Source organism: Bidens hawaiensis, unplaced genomic scaffold (assembly GCF_021521415.1).
Source record: "Bidens hawaiensis isolate Kalapana, Puna unplaced genomic scaffold, B.hawaiensis_p1.1 tig00009693_1, whole genome shotgun sequence".
NCBI lineage: Eukaryota > Viridiplantae > Streptophyta > Magnoliopsida > Asterales > Asteraceae > Bidens > Bidens hawaiensis.
In genome coordinates this window covers 218,031-230,748 of record NW_027491727.1, presented here as the reverse complement: position 1 = coordinate 230,748, position 12,718 = coordinate 218,031, and positions in this window count along the sequence as shown.

Here is a 12,718-nt window from a genome sequence, read left to right as displayed (position 1 = left end):
CCCGCCTTGCTCATTCCTTCTTCAGGTGACATTACTGAATTATTGAGAGTTAGTGTCTTGTGCGTGTAGCCTTACTATTAGTGCGGGTAGCCTTCCCTGATGGCTTGTATCCGCAGCTGCGGGAACAGGCGGGGTACTTCACCATTGGGAGGCTTTTCCTGCGGGAACAGCTGGCGTACTGCGCGTAAGGTCTTCATCTCTCTGAGCATGGTGGGTCCTGCGGAACCAGTTGGTCTTTGCGCAGACGTCCCTCTTCAAGGTGAGTCTTGCGGGTCCAACTGGGCTCTGCTGGGACCTACCTCTTCAATCCTCTATCTATACTATGAAGTACTAGAGTATAACAATGTAACTAGCTACATTTCATTCATTTAACCACCACCAAAAGTAAAGACTGTCTTAAATCTTGCATCATTATGATTTAAGGTGGACCAACAAGAGGGTGTTTGGGATTGCATATTAAAACTGCTTATCTGGTTATTGCCTTTAAAGTAAGCAGTTTAGAATAAGCAACTTTAAATTGCTAACTAAAAGCAACTTATTTCGCTAAAATAATCAGATAACCATTTGGATAAGAAATCCAAAATACCCTCAAATCAGCTAATCATCGTATCAAAACTTAATAAGTAGATAAGTATTTTAAACAAGCAATCCCAAACACCACCCACCGAAACTCCAAATCAAGCTAAAGGCTTGTTCGTCGACCGCATTTTGAAAACGGATTCGAGAATAACGGAATCATATAGCAATTAGCATATGTGTAACATAATCGGTGATTTGGTTCTGCAACAAGTTTAGAAACATCCGGGGGGGGGGGGCTCACTCTCACACACATTTCTTCCATTATTACATTTATTTATTAACCTGTTGTTATCTCGAAAAAGTTTGGTGCTTGTTTCACAATCAATCCATTGTTGTCTGCTTACATTTATCAATCAACTTATTTCATCCTAAGTGCAGATTGTGAGCAATCACAGATACCCACAAATTACACAATTTGCAACAATAAATTCATCAAAACAAATGCAATTAAATTGGAAGATGATGGGTACCTTTGAAGGTATTGACGGATCTTGGGGTGTTTACGAGAGACTAGACGGCGCTGGATCTTAAGGGCGAGTTTGTATGTCCTCTTTAACCCTAAAAAATACGCTGTTCCTAATGTTATCTCCCACAACACCATTTTGTTCACTAGATGTTTTATTTACTGTTCGCTAATGAAAAATCAGATGGATCATCAACAGAAGCTTCTATTTTATATCATCGGAGTTTCTACCATCTTCGATTCTTCCAGGTCACCAGAGAAGAAAACTGAAGGATGCATTTTCATTGTTGGTTGCTAATTAATTAATTATATTCATGAAATGCTTTTAACCCTTTTTTTTCGTTTTTAATTTCTTTTTATTGTATTTAAGCTACATTTTCCTTCAAATTAGAAGAGCCCCGATGTCCCATTCTGACCAGACTATGCTGTCTTAATTGGGCCCACAGTGGCTTCAGAGTTTGGCTTGGGTGTTTCCCCTGGAAACCATACCGCCGGCTGCCACTTGACAGCCGTTGTGCCACCACAAGAGTATAACTCTTTGGCGTAACACGCAGTGGGACGAAAACCCGGGTGGGCTTAGGATTCGAACTGACAACCTTTGCACAAGGTCTAGCTCAAATCCATCATTGCCAATATCCACCCAAATATGACACAAGTGGGATTCGAACTTGAGTATTCACTGGAAAACCCAAGCCTCCTACCATTAGGGCAAAAGTGAGTAAAAATAAAAAATGACAAAAAAAACAACAAAAAAAAAACAATCTTATAATTGCATATCTAACTAATATATTAAAGCAACACAATTTTATCCACATGTCCTTCACCTAGTTTGTCCACATAGGCTTCCATGTTATCAACCTTCCATAAATCTAATTTCACAATAAAATTTTAATCAATGATATTGACTTTTATATTTTTGTAACTTATTAATATAATTATGATATTAATTATTCTAATTATTGCTAGAATTAAAAAAAACTTATTAAATTTACTAGGTTTAAATTGTTCATCGTTTTTTCTTTAAAAGGCACATACTTCGTTCAAAAATCATAACGCTCCCCATCGTTTGTAACCAGGTTCTTCGCCTCATCTATAACCGGTTCTTCATGATTTGTCGGTTTCATAATCCAAACAACATCAAATATGTTCATCGTTTGCAATTATCAGGTATGATTTATATTTTAGTGTTTAATCGATTTTTGTGAAGAACAACATCAAATTGATTAACTGTTATTGGGATTTAGGGTTTAACTGCATGATTTTTTTTATACGAACGGTTAATAGATTTGATATTTAATCTATTCCTATTAATCGATTTATGTTTTTTGTTCTCATGTTATAAGTTATAAAGATGTTTTAACTTTTTATTTATCTTTGTTAGTATTTGTATGGTTTTATATTTGAATTAAAGTAACAATTTAATGTCTCATAATTTATGTAAAGGTATCCATTTTTATATAAATATGACATTTTGCATTTTACTAGATTTATAATACACACACACACACATATATATATACGTTTTAAATGTGTTCTATCCATTCTAGCATCGGCATGCCTCCTTTCGAAGTTCTCTACGGTCGTAAATGTCGTTCCCCGATTAGTTGGAACGAAATCGGTGAAGCTCAAATTACCGGACCCGAAATGGTCCAAGAAGCCACCGACCGTATCGACCAAATCCGTAAGAACCTACTTGCCGCTAGAAGCCGACAAAAGAGCTACGCCGAAAAACGACGAAAACCGATCGAATTCAATGTCGACGATCTCGTCCTTCTCAAGGTATCCCCTTGGAAATGAGTTGTTCGTTTTGGAAAGAAATGAAAACTAGCTCCCCGTTTCGTAGGCCCATTCAAGATTCTTGAGCGAGTCGGAAAAGTAGCCTACCGACTCGAACTACCGGAAGAACTCACCGGTGTTCATCCGACCTTTCATGTTTCAAATCTCAAGAAGTGCTTAGCCAAAGGTAATCTCCATATACCTCTCGACGAAGTACATGTCAATGAATCAATGATCATGGTTGAACGACCCGTTGAAATCATGGACCACAACGAAAAGAAAACCAAGCGAAGTCGCATCAAGTTAGTTAAAGTTCGATAGGAATCACGGCGTGGCGCGGAGTTTACATGGGAACGAGAAGACTCGATGAAGGAGAAATATCCACATTTGTTTACATAATCTTAATTTTGGGACGAAATTTCCTAAAGTATGGGATACTGTGACATTTGTCAATTTCGGGTTATTTTATACTTATATTCTTAATGTAAACCCGACCCGTTTTGTATCCCGAACATTTTGATATTATCAAAATGATGAGTTTTACGTTACATATTTGTGTTATGGTTGTCGGATCTAAAAAAAAAACCCTTTTCGGTTCTTAAAATGCCCCGAAAACGCTCAAAATGAACTCCAGGGACAAAAACTACCAAAATGGAGACTTGAAGGACCCATTTGTAGTTTGTGCTTTCTTGGGTCTATAACCAACCCATTTTCATGAAACACCATTTATGAAAGACCCATTCAACTTACCCTATATATACACACCCATCTTCTTCATTTGTGTTTGCTCATTTCCTTATTTCTCTCTCAAATTCTTGAATTCTAAGGTTGTTCTTCATAGTTTGACTCTCAATGTCAAACTAAGCTAATCTTTCATTTTAACTAACTTCTCAATATTTAAAGCTTGATGTTACAACATATATATATAATATACACTCCTTGTTTACCTTCGGTCTCGGCCGGTTGAAATGTCGGGCAAGTAAGGCAAGGTTACATGGAGGACTTTGTAGTCCTTGTTTATATATTTAACAAATCTAACCATATAACTTGTTATACTTGCTTAACTTCTGCATATTTTAGTTTATTGTTCATATATGTCAAGTTCCATGGTATTGGGTATGTGGTGACTAGCCTCGGTTTCATCCCGAGTTGAGAACCGAACCAAAAACCGAACTTTCGTTTAAAAGCTTTATTGTTAACTTTTTGAATGTAAAACTTGAGTATTATTATTTACAAATTATTTTACAAGTTCCATGGTAATTGGGTATGTGGTAACCATTCTCGGTCTGATTCCGAGTCAAGGACCGAACCAAAAACCGAACTAAACCGAGTTCACTCGCTTAAGACACACAAGTGTGTTTTTAGCCACAAAAACTCATATTTTTCTTCAAGATTATATTTTAAAACAATTTTAGTTAATTTCTAAACATACTTGGCATGTCGGCAACCAACTTGATCTCATAACAAGTTCAGACCGATAAAGTCGTATACTCGCTTAACGAACGTTAAGGTTTTTCACAATATAACTACATACTTGGTTAAGTCTATTTTTATTTTATTGAGTTATCTCATAACATTTATTATTTTGGGAAGTTAACTTTGAGCTTGGTCAATTATCAAGTCTCGAACCGACAAACCCGAATACTCGTTTAAACCTCGTTTTGTTATTCTTAAAACCAAGGGTTTTGCAATATTGCATTTTAACCCACATTATTACTTAACATAGGTTGAGTAAAAAAAAAAGAAAAACTAATGAATAGAATACCGAGACGCGGTTTCGAGTAAACTTATTTTACAAAACTCGTTTCTTTAACTTCTCAAATATTTGCATTTTAAACCCTAAACTTTGTTTATTTACTTTATTTGCCATGTATTTTATTTTAAACCCTTCCAAGACTACCTACTAACACAGGACCCGTTTAATACAGGTCTTGCTCGTTAAACCGATCTCTTCGATTATTCACGACACTATCTTTCAAGTTACTTGTTAATGTGAGTACTTTTTCATCCCCCGTTTTCCATCTTTTGTTTTGGGGGTGGCATTGCATACTTACTCAAATTCAAATGATTTATACTTGAGTCTTAAACCACAACACTTATTGTATATGTTTACTTAAATAAATGCTCGATTTGCTGTTATATGATTTACATGATTATGTGCAAATTCTTGAATGCTAAGGCGGGTAGCCTCTTGAATGCTAAGGCGGGTAGCCTCATCAAAGTATGATCATACGTTAATTCCGAGTATATATGGTATCCCCATATAGAAAAGTGTCGTCAATATATTCTTATTGACGATTTCATTATTGTCGTCAATGTATTCTTATTGACGGTTCGTCAATGTATTCTTATTGACGATTTTATTATCTAAATTGTTGCTATTATTTATTGTTTTCATATACTAGTTGTGGATTTCATACTATATACTTATTGTCCAAAACTATGAAAATTGCTCACCAACCTTTGTGTTGACAAACTCTATTTTAAGCAATGTTACAGGTTTGATGTTAGCTTGATTGGAGTACTTGAAGAAACTTATCATCTTGGCTTTAGGATATTAGAAAATGAAATAACAAGTTATCTGTTTATCTATCTATTTGGCATTTTGTATGAACAATTGTTGTGTTATTTATGATGATATGGATTTAAATGAGTTGTTTAAATATTGTCACTTTATAATGTCGTTGTGCAATGAACAATCATGTCGCGCCTTGACGTTTCCGCCTTCATTGGTCGGGGTGTGACAACTAATAATTACATAAACTATTTTGAATCCAAATAGATCAAAATGGTTAAATTTGTCAATTTTGTAATTAAGAAAGGGAAATATGCAATTGAATATTTGAGTTTAGTATATATGCATTTAAAATGTTTTAGAGGGGGATATGCAATTGCCTTTAATTTTTATGAGGTGATATAACATTGTTTGTAATTATTAAATTGGTAATAGCGTGTGTGGCCTAATCTCCACTAACCCACTACTCTAATTAAATTATAATTTAGCATTGTCAAATATGAAAAGATAAGAAAAGAAATCTTGGTAAGAGTACACAGATTGTTAACGTAATTTAAGGTTCACAACTGTAACAAGAATAGCTAGCAAAAATTTTGGTTTTTCATCGGAATTATAACAAAGGCCCACAACTTTTGGGCCTTACATGTTATGTGGGAGGGAGTCATGTCTTTGAGGGGCAATGGATGAATTTTTACCGACAAGGCTTGAGGCGGGGGAGTTGGCTGGAAAGTTAAGCATGTTTCTATTGAGTATTGACTATGTCTTCAACTAGTTTAGCCTAAGTAGATGCTTATGATTGTTGAGTTAAGCACGACTAACTGAATCTGGATGGTATGTTTAAGTCCTAACATGAAGCAATTATTCAATGCTTGGACCGATAACCCGCTCAAAAAAATATTAACATAATCGAATTATGATTGGTAAGCAACCACGTTTGTTGTTTGATGAAGTTTGAATAAGGTGGCCTCATGATTTTCATACATTGAAGGACCGGAACAAAGCTTGATTTCCTGCTTGAATGCTCCAATCATGTTATTTGTCAGATGCTTATACAAAATAAGGGCTTCCTTGGTGAAATAGAAAACATGTATTGCAAGTCTTTGATCCATATGGATGTAGTAAGTAAAGGAATTGTAACACCCCGGTCCGGAAGGGGCTGACGTGTCACAATACACATGGTTTCTGAACAAAAGTCATAATTTTTATTTATTTACTTGTCAAAGTCATAATGCATTAGACAAGACAAACTTAAGTCTAATTTACAAACTAACATGCTTAAAAGATATTTATTAGGATCCTGATGCTTTATTCTTCTCTCTTAACACCGCCCAAAGTAACCTGTGTACCTGTATAAAATTAAATAACAACGGAATGAGCCGAATGCTCAGTACGAAATAATAAGCTCAAACAATTAAGGATTCAATGGGACGTCATTTAGATGGAACTTATAATAAATGATACGATGCAAAGTAATCTTATTAAATAAATTCAATCGTATCATACAGATGTACCCATGAGTGAAATATAAAACTAATAACATACATGTAGCTACTCCTGCACATTTATCACACGAGATGGCGAGTTGGCATACCCGCTATCCATTTCCTTAATATTAATCCTAGGACCGATCCATACGCCTCCTAATAGTCATATGTACCACTTGTACTTAAGAGACGCCGTGAACTGATCTCACCGTCACGGGTGGTGCACATGTTGTCGATGCCGCAACAACATGCTCGTGGGACACTCCACGAGAAGCGGAACTCAGGGTGCCAGAGTACAAATTTCATATTCATACAATAATCATAACATATATTGGAACATGCGATAATGAGTACAACTAACATAATTCTATCGCATGATGCCAAACTATATCGTAGTCCGAATAGAAATTCAATGGAAAGTCAACTGAATCGATATTCTAAAAGACGCGGGGAATTTCCAATTTATATGAAACTAATGGATTTATAACAATTGAATATGAACGCAATAAAGAGTGGGGGTAAGGATCTGTACCTTCATTGATCGTGATTTCTTAAATGATTATTCTCTTGTTTACGAGCGTTTGTATAGACCTGTATATTTTAGTTGTATACTTATTAGCATAGCATTTTAGTCTTATTATTATATGTGTTGTTGAATAAATAACTTAATCAAGCATCATTTATCATAGTATAATAAAGGTTCATTGATGAAATTACTGTTATAATGAATTTTAGAAAATTCTTCTATATTTATATGTTCGTTTTCCCCATACATGTTATAAAAATCATTTTTTCAAAATAAAACAAATTTATGACATAGAATTTTTATTTACAATTAAACTAATTGGTCAAGTAATATTACTTGTAGTTGACTTATAATAAATACCCACTACCAAACTTGAATCATTTTTCCTTATTTATTTATTTATTTGTCTTGTATCATGTTTATTAGTTCCATGCCTCAATCTTAACCAGTTAGTTGAAGAGAAGGAATCTGAGTATTTATTATATAAGGGTAATCATATGAGTAGATAATTACAAGTAAATTAGTTTACTACCTTTTGGAAGTAAAATAAATTTGATTGATGCTACAAAGTTCTGTAGGAAAATGGTCTCCTTTCGTATATAATTCCTCAGAAAAGTGCAGGTTGGTCGGAAAACTGCTACGAAATATTTTGAACGTAACTATGTGATCGAACTAACACGATGAATATGAGATTAACAACCGGTCGTAATAAAAAGAAAGTACGTCGGTTCCGCTGTGATGTCGCATGGTGGTTCAAAGGTGGCGGGGTGGGTTATGGAGTGAAGATGGTAAATCAAGGGTATTGTTTTGTTGTTGGGGTTCATATCGGTTCATCGGAAAAAGTGCATGTTTGCCGGAAAACCTTCTTTCTTTTTTTATTCAATTGTTACATGCTTATGGAGATTATAATAGCAAGGGGTATTTATTTGTTGTGTGGGTTATGACTCGCTGTCAAAATGTAAACAAACATATTGTTATATATGGATATTAAAAGTCAATGTTTGTTTTTATACTTGGATTTTTACTTGGTGGCCAAGGTCACAATTATTATCTAAATCAAATGACTCACCTTTATTTGATCATATCCCTTCACGTCAAATGTTCAGATTTACATGACTTATTTGATTTAATATATATATATATATAGGGGAGAGTTCAAATGAAAACCCTATAGTTTTGTAAAAATTAGTCTCAATCAATTAAAAATTTTCTTTTTAATTATTCTTTTATTAATTATAAGGTTAATTGTGTAATTTTGGCACACCTTAATTTTAGTACATAGTTAGAAAATTTCTTTCCATTCCTTTTTTTTCTCCGGTATACATTCTCTCTCTCTCTAATTTACATGATTCAAACCATCAACATCAATTTTATACAAGAATCATTTAATAACCTATTTACAATCCCATTTACGTCAATTATTACTGGAACGATTGAAATTAGTTTTTTAAACAGATGAGTTGATCAATATTTTGGACTATTGTTCTCGTCAATAACGTTACATGTATGTAAACTTTTGTAATTGTGAAAATAATTAACTTACATATATGTAGCTTGATAAGCTACATAGACGTAGCATGCAAAAATATTAGACACTTATTTTACTTTACATATATTTAACAACTGTATATACGTAACATTTATATAGAGAGATAGAGTTACAGACATTGTTTTATAGTTTATACATTGCAACTAATAACTTTACATATGTGTAGTTTACATACATATAGATGTAATTTGTTGAGTTAACAAAAAAAAACACTAAAATCTAATTTCTTGATGATTATGCATAACTACAGTTTCATCCAACAACTAAATCATGAAAAGCATGATTCACTTAAAAAACCAAAGCACATATGTATACAATACATTAGAAAAACATGCAAAATGATACCAACTTTAGTAGATAATAAAAAAAATCTAAAACATATAAAACTTTTACATCATCAATAATAGATGTTATATGCTTTATAATATTGTTCTTGAGGTTGGCCGCTTCCCAAACAACCTTTTCTTGTGTATGTTTATTTCAAAGATTACAATTTCATCGACATACTTTCTTCTTAGTAGAGCTATTTTGATTTTCTATTTCGCATTGCTTGTTGAAGACCCACCCAGTCTCGTGTCCCACCATAAATAATGACAACTGCTGTTCTCAAGGTTGGTCACTTCCATATGTTCCTTGGCAAACACCCCACGGTCTGCATAGTATGTTTCAAAAACAATGGCAACTGTTAACAGATGTAACAACACATACGTAACCAAGAAATACATCAACATACATTTACTTAAACGCGGGATATAAACTTATTACAATGAAAATTTAATCCACCAACGAAGTACATATATGTACTACTCATGTAATGATGTAAGAATCTAATGCGCATATGTAACCCGTTGTTCAATGAAAAACAAAACCAAATTCTTATATGTACAAAAGAAACTATACCACAAGCTAATATTCAAAACACTTACATATGTGTAATTAAACACACTCATCTACCAAAACAAATTTCTAAACACCAAATACAAACTATCAACAGTCAAATACATATATGTTTTGAACCTTTTAAACAACTCATCCCATAAGATGATATAAAACAATTAATCTTTTGCAAAACATATACTACAGAAGCAGACAAAAACAGATGTGTACTAAACTCAAATGTGGAAATTTTCAAACGCCACTTAACTACAAGAGAAAAAAAATAGACGATAAATACTCAAGCTATGAACCTTTTTAAACTGACGTATCCTATCATACACTGACAAACATCAATATTTATATCAGTTTCAAATAATAAAATTTCCTTCTACCGAAAATACCCTTAAAGGTTTGATTAATATCCTTATGGGTCAGCATAATTACAGTTTTGCCATGGTTTAAAATTAACCATTGATTATTGATTATGTTTGATCAATGGTTAGGATTAAATTAATTAGTTTTCAAGAAAACCTTAGTTCTCAATGGAACCATTCTCTCTCTCTCTCTCTCTCTATATATATATATTATTAGTTTACAACGTAAGTTTTATTTTAGGTAGTTAGAAAATTTTCAAAACTATATACTTTAACTTGATATAATACTTTCAACTAATTATATATATATATATATGGAAAGAAATTTTCTAACTACGTACTAAAATTAAGGTGTGCCAAAATTACACAATTAACCTTATAATTAATAAAAGAATAATTAAAAAAAAAAATTTGATTGGTTGAGACTAGTTTTCATAGTTTTTACAAAACTATAGGGTTTTCATTTGACCTCCCATATATATATATATATACATATATATATATTTTGTATTAAATATAACTGTTAATATTATTATTTTTATTTTAAAGTTTATATATTTTAAAGTAGTATTAAAAAAATTTGGTCATTACAGTAATTCTCCACTTGAAAAATCAAATCAAGCAGGTTCAACCCATCGAAATTAGGAAGTGAAATTTTTGAAGATCGAATAAGTACTGGAGTCGGTATTGTAGGTTTTAAAGCACTTGGAGATAAAATGATAAAATTACATAAATCTTATAGGATGGGAAAGTTAGAGTTTACTCATTAAACAACATAAAGACGATCTGCGACATATATCATCATTAAGATAATGGCAGTTTAATGAAAATGTAGATCGACCAATCTCTTCAAATACAACAAATGATCCATAATAGAGTTGTAATTGCTTCGCTACATACAAGAGTAAAGCTATAGCTTTAGGCCCTAAATGTTTTATGGTCCTATTTAAAAAAAAAATATCAGGGCATGTTTGGTTGGAGGTAATGGAATGAGGGAGGAATGGAATGGGAAAAGGAATGGAATGGACAAGGGAATGAAATAGATCATTACTATTCCATTTCCTTGTTTGGTTAACCTACGGAAATGAAATCAATTATTCATTTTTATTGTTTGGTATCCAAAAAAAATTGTAGAAATGAAATAGAAACAATAAAAGCACTCATATCTCAAAATACTTTTTAACCCCCCCCCCCCCCAAAAAAAAAAAACTTACAATGGCGACGGTGGTAACTTCGGTGACGAAAATGGTGGTGGTGGCAGCGGTGGTGGTGTCAACGGAGTTGGTGGTGGTGTCGATGGTAGTGGTGGTGGTGGTGTTGAGTAAGTAGAGTGAAGGAGAAATGGAATGAAAAAAAAGAAAGGGGGTGAGAAGGAATGGTTTTGATGGAATGTGATTCCTTGTGTAATGGATGATTCCATTCCATTGAGCAACCAAACACCACATTTTTCATTCCCACGTAATGAATTATTCCATTCCTACTGTTATTCTTGCATACCAAACGCTACCTTATAGTCGGATATTATGTTCTAATTTGATATAGGTAGAAACAACTTGTTCTTGTGTAGCGGTAGTATTCTACGTTGTAATTGTAAAGGGTTGAACTCAAATCCGAGATGTGATATTACTTTTTTACATGTTTAACAAACAAGTTGCTTGCTGACTTACTCTCATTTTTGTTTCGGTTTGGAATGAAGCTGCTACCACTAATCATCCTAGTAAACTCTTAATCATTATAAGTTTGATTTGGTATAATTTTCTTTGTTTTCCCAACTATTGAAACAAGATGCAAGATTTTTGAAAGTATCTCTCACATATCCCTGGTCTTCTGAGTTGTTAAAAACAATTTTATCAACAATTATTAAAAATAAGGGAAAAAAAAAGACAATGATTCTTCCGCCTAGCGGCATTGTGTTCAAAGATGTGTGCTGTTTTCTTTGACCAAACCCATTTTAAACCGATCTATTTTGAAATATACCACGTAACCTTACTTTGCTTTGGGCCTTTAAAATGATAGGACGACCATTAAACCACATGATATTTTTACCTCTTGTAAGACACTTATGTAGTTATACAACTACTTCACATATCACCATCAATATGCATGTACGTTTATACGATTCTTGTAAAGTTCTACTTCCTTAAAATTATTTATAAAAGTAAAAAATAAAAAAGGCGTAGATAAAAATGGAGTAAGAAAGCCATACTTTTTATTACAATAACAATCAAAGCTTTAGCTCAATTGACATTCGAGTGAAAGTGAAGATTTTAGTTGAAGACTGCACATAGACCTGTAAACAAACCGAATGAACACGAACAAGGGTATGCTCGTGCTCGTGCTCGTTCATTTAACTTTAAACGAACACGGACACTTATTCGAACACATATTTTGCGTCCGTGTTCGTTTATTTAAAAAATGAACATGTTCGTGTTCGTTTGTTTAAATTCTAAACGAGCAGTTCACGAATATAAACGAATATGAATGAATAAAGATAAACAAACATAAATGAACATATATTAACAAATATAAACGAACACAAACAAATATAAATGAACACACTTAAATAAACATAAATA